This window comes from Lemur catta, chromosome 8 (assembly GCF_020740605.2).
Source record: "Lemur catta isolate mLemCat1 chromosome 8, mLemCat1.pri, whole genome shotgun sequence".
In the NCBI taxonomy this organism is placed as follows: Eukaryota; Metazoa; Chordata; class Mammalia; order Primates; family Lemuridae; genus Lemur; species Lemur catta.
Window position 1 is genome coordinate 102583296 of NC_059135.1, and position 17143 is coordinate 102600438.

Below are 17143 nucleotides of genomic sequence, written 5' to 3' on the forward strand. Positions count from 1 at the left end.
TTCTCTCTCTCTCTCTCTCTCTTTTTTTTTTAAGAAAACCATTGTATGTTTAAGTGTTTAAGTTGCCCTTTTGTCTATTGGTCTCTTTGCCACCACCACCCCTTTCCCGATGAAAGCCATGTCAAATTAATCACTGGATTGACCGCTTCATCTTTTTATTCTTAATGGAAGGTGTACCACAATTGTAAAGCAATAAGATTTGAGATGAACACTATGGAAACTGCTTTTTGCTAAATGATAGCAAGTTGAATAGTAATCCAAAAACGTAGAAAGGTTTTAGCTGAAGATGATTGCTTCTTTCTCTACCTGGACTTTTTAAAAATCAATTGTCATCTAATATGAATTTATATGTCTATATACACAATTATAAATGTCTAAGAAAAATCATGAATTAAACTTCCACTGTTGAGGCAGGTAGGAGATAAAAGAATTCTGAATTGTTACTAAAAGTACTCATATTTTTTACCTTGAGGGGAGGGTGGGGAATGGGTTACCTGACCTTGTTTGAGGGTGAGTTTTCTTTTTTTATCTCATCACTTGTTATCTCAAAGAGACTCAGAGCCAGTGATCCTTTCATCCTGCCACAGTCTTTAAGGAGCTTAAAAAAAGAAAGAGCAGTGGGCTGCCAAAACTGAAATCACTCTTGATTTCGTATTTCTTTCTCTAATGGTTCATGTTTTAAAAATATATATGTATCCTGTTTTTTTTTTTTTTTTGGATAAAATTTTACCAAGGATCCCCCCCAAAATAAAACCATCCTAGAATTTAATTGGCAAGATCAATCTACACATCACAGTGGATTCCTTCTCAAACTGACAGTGTTTAGGTTTTAAGCAAATAAAGTTCCAGTTAATGTGAAACTCAAAAAAAAACAAACAAACAAACAAAAAACCAGAAGTGACATCTAATTCCAAACACAAGACCAGGCATATAGTGGGAGCATAATACATGCTTGCCAGCTGTTTGACAGTTGCAGGGCCTATGTCAGTTTTAGCTGTGGAATGCAGCTCTCTGATCTCAGAGAAGAAATTATCCTCCAGTTTCCCTTTTGCTTGTCACATTGCTTTGTGAAGCCTTTCTACAATTTCTTGCCAGCCTGGTTTTCATTTCCTGCCTAATTTCTATTTGTACCTGCTTTTTGTGTGTGTGTGCTTTTTACTAGAGCTGCCTTATGGAGAGCAAGCTACTGTGATGCTCCACAGAAAAAATTAGGCTTTTGTGAACTGAAATAAAATCTTAAGGCTCCTCCCCACCTGGCACTGGCTGACTGAATGGACCCCCTCTTGGCCAAGCGCATATCCTAAAACTAAATTGCCTGCCAGGAGGAGGGAGGTCAGACTTGCCTCATCATGCCCACCCCCCTTCTTGAGGACATCCTTTGTAACCCATTGACAGGCCTAAGGGTATGCAAGACACACCTGCCGGCCCTCAATTTACACAACAAATCTATGTCATGTGTCTTGTCTCTGATTAACAGCTCCTTATCTTAAAACATTCCAAGCCTTCAGACAAAGCTTCATATCTTTAACCAATTACAAGTCAAGGAATCTTTAAAACCACCTATAACCTGTAAGCCCCCCCAACCCTCCAGATGTCCCACCTTTTCAAGCCAAACCAATGTATGCCTTCCATGTATTGATTTATGACTTTCCCTGTAGCCCCTGTCTCCCTGAAATGTATGAAACCAAACTGTAGCCCAGCCACAGAGAGTCCACTTGCTCAGGGCTTCCTGGCCGTGGCTCCAGGTCATGGTCCTCAAATTTGGCTCAGAATAAACCTCTTTAAAATTATTTTACAGAGTCTGGCTTCTTTTCTGTTAACACTTTCTAGGATGCTGAGGTCTTTATTTCTCTTTCTTTTCCTTCTTTCTTTCCTTCCTTCCTTCCTTCCTTCCTTCCTTCCTTCCTTCCTTCCTTCCTTCCTTCCTTCCTTCCTTCCTTCCTTCTTTCCTTCCTTTGTTCCTTCAGTACACTTGAAAAGTTTGGTCTAACATTTAAAGCTGGGGTAGAAATTACGGGCACTCAGATGCTTTGGGCAATTGGAAAATTCCTCCAGCACCTGGAGACTTCAGTGGTGTGGCAGAATTTGTTTAACAAAGGAATTTCAGTATCTTAGTGATTTGCCCTTTACTCTGTTTACAGTAGCAGGTGTTTACTTTGAAGCTTAGCAATACTAGGAGGCAGGGGGGAGTCATATGTCCATCATTTTTTTCTAACTTCTGTAGTTTTTTCAATTGAGGGAGCCTGTGAGTCAACGGAAAGGTCATTGCTCTGCAGATTCTGAGGGAGCAGAGGGGTCGGGCAGCAGGGGCTGAGGGTGTATTTGGGGAAGGTGGGGGGCAGCCCGCAGTGCAGCTGGGAGGGCGCTGGGAGGGTCTCCCAGCCTGCAGGGCCTGGACACCCTTGACTGGTCAGAGCGCCTGGCAGAGCTGTCACCGTGATTTAAAAGCCCTGAGAACATAAATTAGCAGGAGGTCGGTGGATGGTGTCATTCTGGCCCTGAAAGGCTTCCGTAAATCAGTGACACTAGAGCCCCAGCAAACTTCCTCCCAGTGGCTTTTGGAGCCCTCCTTCCACTTTGCTTGGACACGTGGAGAGGAGTGAGTCCTTGAATGGGTAGGATGTTGCCACTTGGCCTGCCCTCCGCCGGCCTGCAGACCCAGGCAGCTGGGTTTTCACCAGAGTTTCAGGCTTCACTGATGGCAGAATTTCAGGATCCTTGCTCCACGGCGGGACTCAGGTCCTAGTCTCTGGAGGGTCTCTGATGGTCGTGGCGATGAGGGAGTTTCTAATGAAACAAACTGTCACATTGGATAAACACAATGGAGCTCAGTCTGACCCAAGAATGGCTTGTTCCTTCCTTCTACCCTTTGTGCTTTGTTAACAGAATGTCCCTGGCACTTGTGCACTCCAGCCTGCTGCCAAAGGCTTAACTCTGCCCTTGTGTAATCCTGGGGACACTGTCAGAAGGTCAGCGAAGTCCCTCGTCAGAAGGCAGAGGCGAGGGCTCAACCCTGCCACGATCCCCAGGACATTGTTCAGTTTTAAGGTTTAAACTTATTCCCCAGCGCCAACCCCTGCTTCCCACCCCAGATCACAAGCTCCTCCCTCTAGCTAGGGCAGAGACTTGGGGTCCCGGGTGTCTTTAGTGCCCCTCTATAAAGCAAAAACGTGCCACCTGGACAGCAGGGGCCACGCGGTTACTTCTCTGCATTCTCATCAATTCCATGCTCTAGCAGGCGTTACGTTTTAGGGAAGAACCAGGAGTCACACCAAGGTCAGTTGTAGTAAACTTTTGGCCCCTTCACTCATTTACTTCTGCCAGGCAAGTAGGCACCAGGGCATCTTGTAGTCGAAAACAAAGTGAGAAACCTGACCTCCCGGTGGCTCTTAGGAGCTGAGGAATAAGATCCAGGTGTCTCTGTACTCAGCCAATTTGCGTTCTTGTCTTCCTTGGAATGCAAGTTCCTTTTACAAACCACAAAAGGCAACTTACAGAGAAATAGCCCCAAGGTTCTTTTGCTGCCCCGTGGTCTCTGTGGCTGCTCAGCCCAGGAGGTGCGGTCATGATGTCTTCATGGTGCAGGGGACAGAAATGCCCCTGCCGAGAGGGGAGTTGGTTGGGCTGCTTCACTGTGGCAGGACAGGAACAGCCTTAGCCGTGGACTTGCAAGTACTTGGCTTGTTTGTTTTGGTCACGGGGATAGGAATAAACAAGGAGCACTAGACAGATGAAGTGCCTCAGCACTCGTGGAAAACACACATGTCACACACAGGAGCGCAGTACTTTCTGTTACCTAAGTGTATACAAGTGGAGCATCCCTTATCCGAAAACTCAAAATCTGAAATGCTTTAAAAGCTGAAACTTTCTGAGCACTGACATGACACCACAAGTAGAAAATCCCACACCTGACTTTGCATGACAAGTCACAGTCACAACTTTGCTTCATGCACAAAATGATTAAAAATACTGTATAAAATTAACTTCAGGCTACGTGTATAAGGTGTATATATAAAACATAAATGAATTTCGTGTTTAGACTTGGGTCCCATCCCCAAGATATCTCATTATGTATATGCAAATGTTCCAACTTCTGAGATCTGAAGCACTTCTGGCCCCAGGCATTTCAGATAAGAGAAACTCCACCTGCGACCTGCCTCCCACACGCCTTTGCTTATGTCTCTGTCCCGGCTCTGCCGCTTTCTGGCTGTGAGCCTGGCACAAGTTATTCCTGCCTCTGTCCCCATTTTCCACTTCTGACAAATTAATGGTCTCCCACAGGATTGCTGTGAAGATTACATGAGATAATACATGCAAAGCTCTTTGAATGGTGCTTGGCACAAAATAAGCACTCAGATAATGTTTTTGCTGAGATTCCTATATATCTATGTATGGGTTTGTTGTTGTTTTTGTTTTTAGTCAAGGATTAGAGCTCATTTCTTGTCTTTCCTGGGTTTTCTGAACTCGGGCTGTGTGAGTGCCATCGACCTGCCCTTGCAGCTTCTCAGCCTGGAAGATCGCTTGCGTCTTGGGAAGGATCCTCTCAGCGCTCCTCTAGGAAAGCAGCCTTGCACAATCACGCCTCTCTTTCATGTCACCAGAATATTCTGAGCACAGAACAGTCTCCAGCATGGCTGCAGGTTTCTGTCCTTTGTGAGGCGTCCCCGCGGGTCCTGGCTGCCACCCTAGCACTGTTCAGTTGCTCTCGGAGCAGCCGGCAGGGAACGCCGATCAGCTGTTCCTGCTCTCAGGCGCGGGGTTCTGACTTGCCAGGTGGACAGAAAACTGCCTGGGCTTGGAGAATCTCTGTGTGTTTATGTAAATAGAAATTTAAAGGACAGAAAGCTGCAGATTATACCTGCTGGGAGCTTAGCAGCCACTATACCTACCACAAGAGACTAGCTAGCTGTGTTACCTTGGGCAAGGTGTTTAACCTCCCGGAGGCAGTTTCTTTGTGAAAATGGGGCAGAAGCCAGCGTGGCCCCTGGGATTGTTGGAAGAGTCTCCCTGTAGCTGATAGACGCAGCGATATTGGCCACTGGGTGTTTACACAATTGCCGGAGGCAATGTCGGGGCCCCATATTTTCTCTCCCCTGACCCTCCCACCTCTTTTTCCTCTCCCTCCCAGCTCTACTTCTCCTCTTCTGCTCTCCATTCCCTGGATCTGAGGGCCAAGACCCACACCTGGGGTAGGAGGGGCCTCCAGGCCTGGGCCTGGGCTAGCCCGGGGGAGGCTGAGCAATCAGAAGGGTGGAGAGGAAGGCCAAGGGGAGCCCTTCCCCACCTCCCCTTGGCTATGCATGCTGCACACCTCCTCTGCCCCCTTGGTCACCTGAAGCAAAATTAGCCACCAGCCTCCTACTGTGCTGACTTTCACCCCCGTTCTGCCCCATGGTGGCTAAGAGATGTCAGCAAGGATAAACCCCCGGAAGAGCGTTCTTTACACCTGATGCGCAGAACTGTGCTGCCCTATGGACCTCGCCCTGGGCAGGGCGTCTCTGCCATCCCGGACACCTAACTGGGCAGCTGTGGGCAGGGCTGCTCTGGGGATCCGGAAGCCGGAGCTGATGGCTGCGTGGGCCGAGGGTGCGACTCCAGCTGGGTCGGAGGCGGGTGAGGCTCAGCGCCCAGGCTCTGCTCGGCTCAGTTCAGGGGGCCATGTAGGCCAGGGCTGATACCTGTGGTTTGGTTGGGGACAGGTCTGGAAGGCTCCATGCCTCTAAACTTCAAACAAGGCTGGGTCTGTCTTGCAACTGCAGGGCTGGTCTTGATGCCTTCTGTCCACAGGGGTAGCTTAGTTTGTTTCGTTCGAAGGCCTAGGTCTCTTAGTGGAGGGATAAGGGCAGGGTGGGTAAAGTGACCAGCTTGTCCTGGGTTCAGCCCTGACAATCCTGCATTCCAGGAAGCCCCTGAGTCCTGGCCGCACTGGGAGGGTCGGCCGCCTTGTGGGATGTAGCACCCAAGGTGTTGATCTCAGGCTACATCCCTGCAAGGGAGCTGTGTGGCTCTTGGGTGTGACAGGCACCGGGAATGCTGCCCCGCTGGAGGGGGAGGAGCGGCCGTCCCCGCCCACCGCCCAAACTGCTTCCTCCAATGTTTCTCACGGCACCTCGTCAACGGGGAGCCGGCCCAAGCCGCGGTTTTCCGGACTTCTGCAGCAGGAGGGTCAGAGCAGACTCATCGCCAACGGGGAGGCCTGGGAAGAGCTTCCTGCCTTTGTCCCGGAGCCCCTGCCCCCCGCCCCCCAGCGCTGGGAGCGGGGCGCTGGGGCCCGGCCCGCACCTCCCCGGCTGCGGCCCTGCGCCTTCGCCTCTCATGGCCCCTGCACCCAGCCGCGTCCCCTGCTGCAGCGGAGCTCGTCAAAAGGGAGCTTTCCCTCCTGCCTTTAAAAAGTTCAAAGGAGCCCTCTGAGGAGGTGGGGACCTGGCAGTGACGCGCCTGGCCCGGGGTGCTGGGGACCCGCCGCGGGCTGCTGCCGGCCTGGACTGTGCCCCTGCCCGGCGCGGCTTCCAGCGGAGCGTCCTGTGCCCTCAGCCCTGCCGAGACTGGCTCCGTTCTGTTTGGGGACCGGGCCTTGCCCTGTAACCCAGTGCTGCAGGGGAGCCTCGTAGCGGAGGAGGGGCCGTGACCCCACGCCAAGCACGTCCTGGAGCGAGCGGGGCGAAAGGCGGCCCCTGTCACCGCCCTGCGCCGGTCCCCTCCTGCTGCTCCGCGGGTCCCGATCCTGGGCTTGGTGGGAGGCAGAGTGCGCTCGGCTTTCCCGAGCCCAAGGCGCAGCTGTGCTCAGGGTGGCTGCAGGGTTTCCTGCACCCCACAGGCCTGGGCCAAACTCCAGTGTGTCCCCAGAATCCAGGGTGGCAACGTTGGTCCATAGACAGACAGGATCTTGGACTCCAGACCGACAGGGAGTCTTGGGAGAACATGAAACAGTTCTGTGCTCTCAGCTGGCGGCGGTGGCAAGGTGCCCAGGACGTGCGCGTTGAAAGGGTGGACGGACCCACTCACAGAACGGGAAGCGTCTCGACGCGGAACCGGCTTCAGTGACTTAGGGGTGTCTAGAAACAGGACAGGGCTAGGCTGGAAGGGAAAAGGCTCATTTTTAGTGCACGTCCTCCCCCCGCGGCCTGCACTCTCCGCCACCCCTCAGGCCACAGGGTAGATGGGGCAGACGAGGCAGATGCGCTTATTGAACAGCACAGCGCGGAGGGAGGCTGGCCCGCATCTCCCCCGCTCCTGCGTCCCAAACACTTCGGCCCCAGCGCGCTCTGGTGCCGCTGCAGCGCACACGGTCACACACACATACACAGTCACACACACAGACACAGTCACACACACAGACACAGTCACACACATACACAGTCACACACATAGACAAGTACATATACATACATTCACACAGACATATACTTAGCCACCAGCACACATAAACATAAACACACACTCGTACTCAAACACAAACATACACAAGTGCAACACAAAACATGCACACAAATACACACAAACATACATACACTCACACAAATACACACATACAAACACACACAAACATGTATACATACACTCATACATACAAACTAAACACATATACACAAACACACACACAAACATGCCCATATACACATAATCATATACACATATGTATCCAAACACACTGTATACAGGCACACATGAAAATACACCCCCCAGATACCCTCCTACCATCTGAGGGGTTGGGATATAAGAGAAGACATGAACTTTCCATCTGCACTTAATTATAATACAACATGCTGGTCAGCAGTTTTTGTACAGAAGTTTTCAATGTAATGTCTGCTTCAAATTGCTCCAAGTTTTACTTGACTGCAATATGAAGAACGGGAATTGTTTAAAAAAAAAAAGTGTGCTCTCTTTGATTCTAACGGGTCCTAATTGCTTCTGTAAACATGGTTTGCTGACCTAGCTTAAGTGTAGCCAAGACAATCAGCCACTTTTGAAGGAGCAAATGAATTAAGGAGGGAGGGGGGATGGCATGCCCCGGGGCAGTGCTCTGCTAAAGAATATAAAAGACATGCGCCCCCGCTGTGGGGGTTTCCTGCCCATGGAAAGAGACCACTGCGTTGGTGCTCTGGGCTTGGCTCGGGCTAGTTAATAAAACTCCTTTGCCTTTTTGCAGCCTCAGTGACTCTGTCTTTCTGTTCCCGGGGCCGAGGGGAACCGGCTCTAACATTTTGGGGGCTCGTCCGGGATTCCAAAACCCCCGGAACAGAATCCGGATCCGAGGAGGAGTTGAAGCACTGAAAATCCATACGGCGTAGGTAACTGGGCCCTGGGAAGTGACGCGCTGGTGGGTCGCCGGTCGGGAGTGACAGGAGACGTCCGTCACCCCCGAGGTGGTTCCGCTTCTCTTTTGTTTTTCCAAACGGTGGGAGGCACTCCCGAGTGGGGGATAAGTCCGGGGCCACTGGGCGGAAACTCTATTTGGGAAAGCGAAACCAAGTGGAGCCCTTTGATGAGGAATCCAAACGGTAGCCGGCTTAAATCTCTGTTGTTTGTTGCTTCTTTGTTTGTCCTTTGTTTTCCAAGAGCCGGAGGCACCCTAAGAGAGGGGATAAGTCTGGGGCCGTTGGGCGGAAAGCGTTTTCCAACGAGCGGGAGGCACCCCAAGGGGTTAAGTCCGGGGCCGTTCGGTGGAAATTCTGCTTCTGTTTGTCGGAGTTTTAGATGGTTAGCACAGGACCGGTCTAGTATTGTCTGTTTGTGCCTTTGTGGATTTCTTTTGAGTGATATTGGCCAATTTGTGAGAGAAAGACCAAGAAACGAGTCCGGACTCTTAGGTCAGGCGTGTGATTGGAATTAATGCTTACTGTGTGGAGTGTCTGTAAGTGTGACTAATGGTGAATGTGATTTGTGGGTGAGTCTGCTGAGCCGAGGTGCTGCTGAGTGGAGCAGCCCAACAGCTTCTCCTTTTTCTATGGCCCTCTCAATCTCTGGATTTACAATCTCCTGGTTACAGATTGTTCTTTGGGGGCTCCCTTCCCTGTTGGCGCTACTGCTTGGCATTGGCTTGTATGCTGTGACCCCTCAATCTTGGGGACCTCTAAAGAAGGCTGCCTTCACACTTCTGCACTAGCTCTTGGTGGGACTCCTTGTGTGGCTGCGAACTGCCCCCCCCTTTCTAGTGGCTTTGTGTCATTCAACGTCTTTTAAATGTTTTCATTCCCCCTTTGTAACTAATAACCCTTTTTCTCCTCACATGACTCAGGAGGACGGGGCATCCTCTGAGGCCCCGCCGCAGAAAGAAAAAAAAAAAAAAACTAAAACAGGATCTGATCAAGGTCAAGACCTGCTGCCCATTTTGTGCAAGAAACCAGAAAAAAATAAAAAAAAAACAGTGGGCAACAAGAGCGGGCAGCAGGAACTCACCGGTGATGCCAGATCAGCTGGTGGCACCAAAGCAGACCAACTAACGGTGTCTGTTTCCTTGCAGGAGTGCTGCGCAGATATGGGACAGACACCATCGACTCCCCTGTCCATTATTGTGGGCCATTTTAAGGATGTTAGGGAAAGGGCGCACAGCCTTTCCCTAAAAGTAAAGAAAAAGAAATTCATCACCCTGTGCGAGGTGGAGTGGCCGACCTTTGGGGTGGGATGGCCATGGGAAGGGGCATTCGATGCTGAGCTTATTGAGAAAATAAAAGGGGTAGTCTTTGGTCATCATGGCCATCCTGACCAAGCCCCCTATATTATAGTCTGGCAAGACTTGGTCCAGGATCCGCCACCTTGGCTAAAGACCCTCCTGCCAGCATCGAGGAAGAAGACACAAGCCCTAGTTACCAAAGAGGTAAAGAAAAGGGGGGTGCAGGACCCTCAGCCCACAGGATCACCTGTGCTGCCAGACTCTAGTCTATATCCAGATTTAATAGACCTAGAGTGGCATACACCCCCTCCTTACAATCCTAGAGTGGCCCAGGCGGCCCAGGAGGCTCCTGCGGCTCCCGCGGCCCAGGGGGGGACAGGACCTCTGACAGGGGGGCCGGCATATGGCACTAGACAACGGACTGGACAAACTCCAGATCTTCAACCAGTGAGGGCGCTTCCCTTGAGGGCCGTGGGACCCCCGGGAGTGGACGGGGAGCAGGCGTGTCAGTACTGGCCCTTCTCCACCAGTGATCTTTATAATTGGAAATCCCAAAATGCAAATTTCTCTGATAATCCAAGAGATCTAATTAACCTTTTAGATTCTGTCCTTTTCACTCATCAGCCCACATGGGACGACTGCCAACAGTTGCTTAAGGTTCTTTTTACCACGGAGGAGAGGGAGCCAATCCAGGGGGAGGCTTGAAAGTTAGTCCCTGGAGAGGACAGCAGGCCTACCATCAACCCTCGAGTCGTCAATCAGACCTTTCCCCTTGAACGGCTGCCCTGGGACTACAATGAGGCTGAAGGTAGGGAGCGTCTCTGGGTCTACCGCCAGACTCTGATGGCCAGTCTCCGAGCGGCGGCACGGAAGCCGACCAATTTGGCTAAGGTAGGGGATATTCGGCAGGGGCCCGAGGAGAGTCCAGCGGCTTATCTAGAGAGGATTATGGAGGCTTTCAGACAGTACACTCCCATAGATCCCACTGCAGAAGAGAGCAAGGCGGCAGTAATGATGGCTTTTGTTAACCAGGCAGCCCCAGACATTAGGCATAAGGTGCAGAAAATAGAGAGGTTAGGTGAGAAAACTCTGAGAGACCTGCTGGAAGTGGCAGAAAAAGTCTATAACAATAGGGAGACGCTGGAAGAGAAGTTAGAAAGAATGAGACAGGAAGATAGGAAATTCCAGGCAGGTGAGGCGCATAAGGCAAATAAGGAGATGGCCAAGATCCTACTTGCATCCATGGGAGGGGGTCAGTTAGGGGCAAACGGCCGAGAATGACCTCGGAGGGAGAGGCTAGGCAAGGATCAGTGCGCATACTGCAAGGAGCATGGACATTGGGCTAAGAACTGCCCCAAAAGGAAGGAGGGACATGGGGTTGGACCCTCTGGAAAGGTTATGGTGCTAGGGCAGGATGAAGACAAATAGGGGAGATGGGGTTCGGTGCCCCTCCCCGAGCCCAGGGTAACTTTGCAAGTGGAGGGGAACCCAGTTAGCTTCCTGGTGGACACGGGGGCAGAATACTTGGTGATTACCAAAACTACTGGAAAACTATCCAATAAGACTAGCTGGGTCCAGGGGGCGACTGGAACTAAGCCCTACCAATGGACCACTCAACGAAAGTTAGATTTAAGCTCGGGGCAAGTGAGTCATGCTTTCATGGTCATTCCAGAATGCCCCACCCCATTATTAGGAAGGGACATACTCATAAAATTAAAGGCCCGTATCTACTTTGAAGAAGAAGGAATAATAATAACTGATGATAAAGGCAACCTTATCAGTAGCCCCCGGGTTACTCAAATCCTGACCTTGGCTCAGGCAGACGAGTACCGACTGTATAAGCCCATGAAGATCAATCAGGAAGGGGAAATGAGCTACTGGCTTCATGAGTTTCCTGAAGCCTGGGCTGAGACAGGGGGAGCAGGATGGGCAAAGCATCGGCCACCTCTCTGTATTGAACTGAAACCAGGAGCTGAACCAGCTCGGGTCAGGCAGTATCCTATGCCCCAAGAGGCCAAGATGGGCATAACGCCCCACATTCGAAGGCTTCAAGTGTACAGTTCAGTGGCATTTAGTACATTCCCGTTGTTGTACACGGTCGTCACTATCCATCCACAGGACTCTGTTCATCTCCCCAAACTGAAACTCCATGCCCGGTAAGCACCAACTCCTATCTCCCCCTCCCCAGCCCCTGGCAGCCCCCACTCCACTTTCTGTCTGTGTGGATCTGACTACTCTTAAGTACCTATACAAGTGGAATCACACAATATTTGTCCTTTTGTGACTGGCTTATCTCGCTTAATGTAACATCTTCCAGATTCATCCAGGGTGTAGTACGTGTCAGAATTTCCTTCCTTTTTAAAGCTGACTCATGCTCCACTGTATGGACATAGCACATTTTATTTATCCATGGATGGACACTTAGGTTGTTTCCATCTTTTGGCTACTGTGAATAACGCTGCTGTGAACCTGGGTGTAACAGCATGTGTTCAAGTCTCTGTTTTCAGTTCTTTTAGGTATATACCCAGGAGCAGAATTGCTGGGCCGGTCATATGGTAATTCAATGTTTCATTTTTAAAGAATCTACCATATTGTTTTCTACAGCAACTACACCATTTTACATTCCTACCAGCAATGCACAAGGGTTCCAATTTCTCCACATCCTTAGCAACACTTGTTATTTTCTTCTTCTTTTTTTTAGTAATAGTTCTCTGGGATTTTGTTTTGAGGGTCCAATGAGAATGTATGAAAAACACTTAGTTTAGCATAGCGCCTTGCTCAGTAAATGCCAGTTGCCCTTGTTATTTCCGGTTCTCCTCTTTCTTGTAGAAATAGAGCAGACGATGACTTCCTCAGATGCTGCTCACGTGTCCAGTTGTCTTTCACATAACATTGGCCCTGGAGCTCCAAAGGTTTGCATTTGGACGGGAGCGGCAGATTCTGGACCTTCAGCTCGGCTCTGGGAAGGTCCTATGTTGCTCGCGGTCCTGTCAAGCTTTGAGATTCTTGTGGGAGGGGGAGGCAGCATGGATTGTAGGCTATCCCAGAATGGGGAGGCCTTTCTGTGTAACTTCTTAGGGTCTTGTTCTTGCCTGGGTTTTCACTATCTCGTTGGTTTTATTACCTAGCCTAGCAAACGTAAGCTCTCCATAGAAAGGGGAGCAATGAGAATAACTTGCTCATAGCCTACAAATTCTTCTAAGAAAAGGTATAGTGAAGAGACACAAAATTTTTCTTTGAATTATTCTAGAAATGTTGGAAAACAGCTTTATTTAACACTTGATCAATTTAGTTAGGAAGAGAATATTTTAAATGGAATAACTGAGGATGAAAATGATTTTTATTTTCTTGAGTGAGGCAGCATGTTGGAGAATAGGACAAAATGAACATCATTTTAGGTTGGAAGACAGTTAACTTGAACAATATTTGTTCCTTGATTTAACATTCCAGAAATGGATGTGAAAAATGGGACCAACAGCATGCTGTGTGTATATGGTATTTCTAAGCCATGCCTTGGGTTAGTTCTATTTTTCCGTCTCTTCCTTCGGCCGAAGACTGTGCATTTTAGCTGTATTTCAACTGCATGCCTAGGCACCACCCTGACTGTGGGGGTTTATGCCGTGTCCCATAAAGAGAAAGCCAGAGAAGGAAGTTTTGGATTAGAAAAACCAGGAAGAATCTAGTAATGTTAAAAAACAAACAAACAACACTCCCCCCCCCCCCGAAAAAAAAACTAACAACAACAATAACAAAACAACCAAAAAAGAAAAGGATAAAAGCTTCCTTCAGTCTGGAACTTTGCGCAGAAGATTCGGGGCGAGTTGCTAATAGGCCTTCAGCTTGGTTTTCCTTCTGTTAGGGTGGAAAGCTTGGCAGGTGCTCACGGTGCGGGTGGAGGAAGATTTCTCACTCAGAGATTAAACAAAAAAGTAAAATTTATTTTGTCTTTTAGAAGGACGGTGGGAATGAGAGAGAGAGAGAAAGGGAGAAAGAGAGAAGAGGGGGCAGAGGGCAGGGAGACACGTGGCAGCCCAAAGAAAGAGGAGAGGCTCCAGCAGCGAGGCCGGGTGGCTGCTGATTTTAAGGGGGATGAAGAGAGAAAAAAACAGTGATGGCCGTCAGTGGAGAACAAAAGCGGCAGCAGGTAGATGACAAAAACTGCACGGATGTCAAAGTCCAAGACTTGGTTTCCTGCCTTTCCTTGGAGAAGGGATTATCACAGGAGATGCGACTCCGTCCTCATCCTGAGACGTGGTTGAGGCTGGAGCTCTTCTCCTGCTGTTTACTCAGGACCTCTGGTAAAGCAGAGTCTCAAAAAACAGTTTGAAAGAGAGAGATTTACGTCTCTTTTCTGTTCATTCAGCTTTCTTCAGAGGTTGTGCAAAACAGAACTCCTGCCGGTTCCTTAGCGAGAGAACCCGCAGAAGTGGTCTGTAACTGGTGCTGGGGAAACGGGGGGTGGGTATTTTCCTGTTATTCTTGCAAGGCTGCTCCTCCCACCTTCAGCCCCTGTTTGAAAACAAATCAAAATGTAAAAAATAATAGTCTTTATTTAAATCTTTATTTTCCTTGAAAGAACTCACTGGAAGATTCTTTATTATTATATACATACACATATATACTGTATATACAAGCATATAATGTTAATATATGGTATATAATATATATGTATGTAGTATATATGTATCTAGTGTAAGTATATAAATATATAATACATTCAGGTGACTAATAGTTTTGAGGGGTCATACCTTATAAAATTTGGTGGCCCTTTTTCAGCGTAAGATCGAAGAGGGAAAGCTTCCCCTTCTGCTGTTGAAACCACAAGGGGGTGTTAGTCTAGGTCCAGTTGCCCGTTGCAGTACTGAGACAGGGAGGACTGCCAGGGAAGAACGCAGTTTTCTATGTGACAGATGTCTTGTCTTGTCGGGGGAAGGGGAGAAGCTGCCTCAAATCCACCCCCAGTTGAGGGAGGCCCCAGGCGTTCGGAGGCCGGCGGGTGTGGTGTAGCTGGCAAGGGGCCACGGGCACCGGGGGCAGGGTGTGGGGGACAGTGGGTCCTGGCATCAGGAAGTCTGCCCAGGGGCCTTCAGAATCTCCGTTCCTTTGTCCTGCAGAAAACCCACCATTTCTGGGAAACAACTCCAAAGGTCAAGTAGTGAAGGGAGAGGATTATATAAGGGTCATTGAGGTTTGTTCAGTGGGAGCCGGTTACACTTCTCCCTCTGAAGATTCACTGAAAATGAACTGACAAAAGTCAGATTAAAAGGAGCAAAAGGCACACAGGCTTATTTAACAGGCATAGCAAGGGGCAGTTGCAGGAGGGAGTGCCCCGTGGGGGCCAGGCGCCTGCACATCCTCCTCCACAGGGCAGGGCTTGGGCCACGTGGGTAACTGACAGGGATCCTCTGAGCCCCGCGGAGGCGGTGGGCAGGGGCGGAGAACTGAGCTGGGAACGAAGGCCGTCTGACTGTGCAGGTGAAGTCCTGCAGGTCGTCTCTGGTAGGTGGAAAGTCAGTCAGGGCCTGGTGATGACTTTCGGGCTTTCATTCATCTTTCCTGGTTATTTGATGAGATTCCTAGGGAGGGGGTCTTAAGACAATCGCATTTCTTTTGGAACGAAGCTTTCTTAGTCAGATAAGGAAATCCTGGAGAGGTTTCCTCCAGGTGCAGGAAAGGAGGACACAGTGGGGGCTGGAGGGAATGGGAGTGTCAGGGGAAGGTCAGAGAGACCTGGTTCTAAGGCCTATTTCTGAGGTCTTTCAGTTTTCTTCAGTTCAAAGCATTCAGCATGCCCAAGTACTGTATTGTGGGGTGTCAGTTTCTGTGGCCCAACATAAGAGAAAAATACAAATTATCTTACTTTTGCAAAAATTTCCCCAAACGTGACTATATTAACGCATTGCTCAAGCTCCTCCCAGGTTCTGGCCAGAAGCTTAAGCTGTGTTGGCTTCCCAGAAACCTACCTCCAGGCCCCTGTGATTTCCCTGGAAGGTCCCTTGCAAAGGCTCCTTGAATGAGTGGCTCCTTTGTCACCTGCTTTGTTATGAAACCATTGTTAATGGCAGCTGGCCACTGGAACTTGATCCTCCCACTAAATCTGGGGATGTAGCAGAAGTAAGGGTCTGAAAAAGGGCAAAATGTTCTACAAGTTGTCTCTTATCAATGGAAAGGAAGCCAGACTCTGTAAAATAATTTAAAGAGGTTTATTCTGAGCCAAATTTGAGGCCCATGACCTAGAGCCACGCCCAAGAAGCCTTGAGCAAGTGGACTTGCTGTGGCTGGGTTACAGTTGGGTTTTATACATTTTAGGGAGACAGGAATTACAGGTAAAGTCATAAATCAATACATGGAAGGCATACATTGGTTTGGCTTGAAAAAGTGGGACATCTCAAAGTGGGGGCTCACAGGTTACAGGTGGGTTTAAAGACTCTTTGACTTGTAATTGGTTAAAGAAATGAAGCTTTGTCTAAATGCTTGGAATGTTTTAAGTTAAGAGAAGAAAGTCTTAATCAAAGATAAGCTACTGGCTATGTACTTGTGACAATTGAGGTCCTGCAGTTTTGTCCTGGACAGCCTTAGGCCTGTCAATGAGCTACAGAGGATGTCCCTGCGAAGGGAAGGGGGTGTGATGAGTCAGGTCTGACCTCTCTTCTCATGGCCATCAGCTCAGTTTTAGGGTATCCCCTTGGCCAAGAGGGGGTCTATTCTGTCAGCAGGTACGAGGGGTGGGGGGACTCTACAGATTTCATTTTAGTTCACATCGTTTAAAACGCCTTGCCATTTTGGGGAATTAAAACCTGCATTCCTGCTGGAGGCCAGTAATCAAAGGGGTAGAAAAATGTTTGTTCTTTGTATCTTAACCCACAGGAGACGGCTCAGCAGAATTGTCTGGACAGAGGTCACTGTTCTCACTGGAGACGCTATGATTAAACAGCAACAGCCTGAAGCTGAAAACCCCCTTTAAGAGCTCTGTATTTCTGCTTAAAGGAGGATGATGATTCTTTGAGACTTTAAGATGAGAGTGCCACCCTCCCCAGTTGCTGGCAAATTAATAAACTTCTCCTTCCTTTTCCTCAAACCAATTGTCCTCATTCTTCATTCGGCCTCAGGGACAAGTACTGAACTTTCAGTAACAGGGACATGCTTATCTTTAAGGGCCTGTGGAAAGGCCAGGAGCAACAGTTTTTAGGAGAGAGTCCAACTGCTTTGGTCTTGAAGTGAAGATGCGAGGAAAATAGCAACAAAGGTAGAAGTGGAGAAGGGGAAAAAAAGAAGTGGGTTGGGGGTTGGGGGTGCATGGGGTGGGCAGAGAGCTACCGGCTGCAGTGATTGTCCTTATAGCCATGAAAGGAAGGGGGAAGATCCTCGGCTTCCAGTGGAGCTGAAATAGCCTCTCCTTAAGATTGTGAACTGGAGGCTGGGAGGCTGAATTATTCATGAGAAGGAAGCGTTTGGCAACCTTGTCTCTCCCGGAGCTGTCTGGGCAGCTGGTGCTGGGATAGCCTGGTGTCTGCACACACCAGCCAGCCA

At 49.2% G+C, this 17143-nt stretch overlaps 2 long non-coding RNA genes across 2 annotated transcripts; both read left to right on the forward strand.

Moving 5' to 3' along the window:
* The first annotated feature begins 8367 nt into the window (after nucleotides 1-8367).
* Nucleotides 8368-9761, forward strand: LOC123643485. Its single transcript, XR_006736808.1, has 3 exons — nucleotides 8368-8501; nucleotides 9464-9598; nucleotides 9726-9761. It is a non-coding gene; the product is annotated as an uncharacterized LOC123643485 (long non-coding RNA).
* Nucleotides 9762-11518: 1757 nt separating this feature from the next.
* LOC123643382 lies at nucleotides 11519-16691 on the forward strand. Its single transcript, XR_006736774.1, has 3 exons — nucleotides 11519-12168; nucleotides 12443-12525; nucleotides 16481-16691. It is a non-coding gene; the product is annotated as an uncharacterized LOC123643382 (long non-coding RNA).
* Nucleotides 16692-17143: the final 452 nt, after the last annotated feature.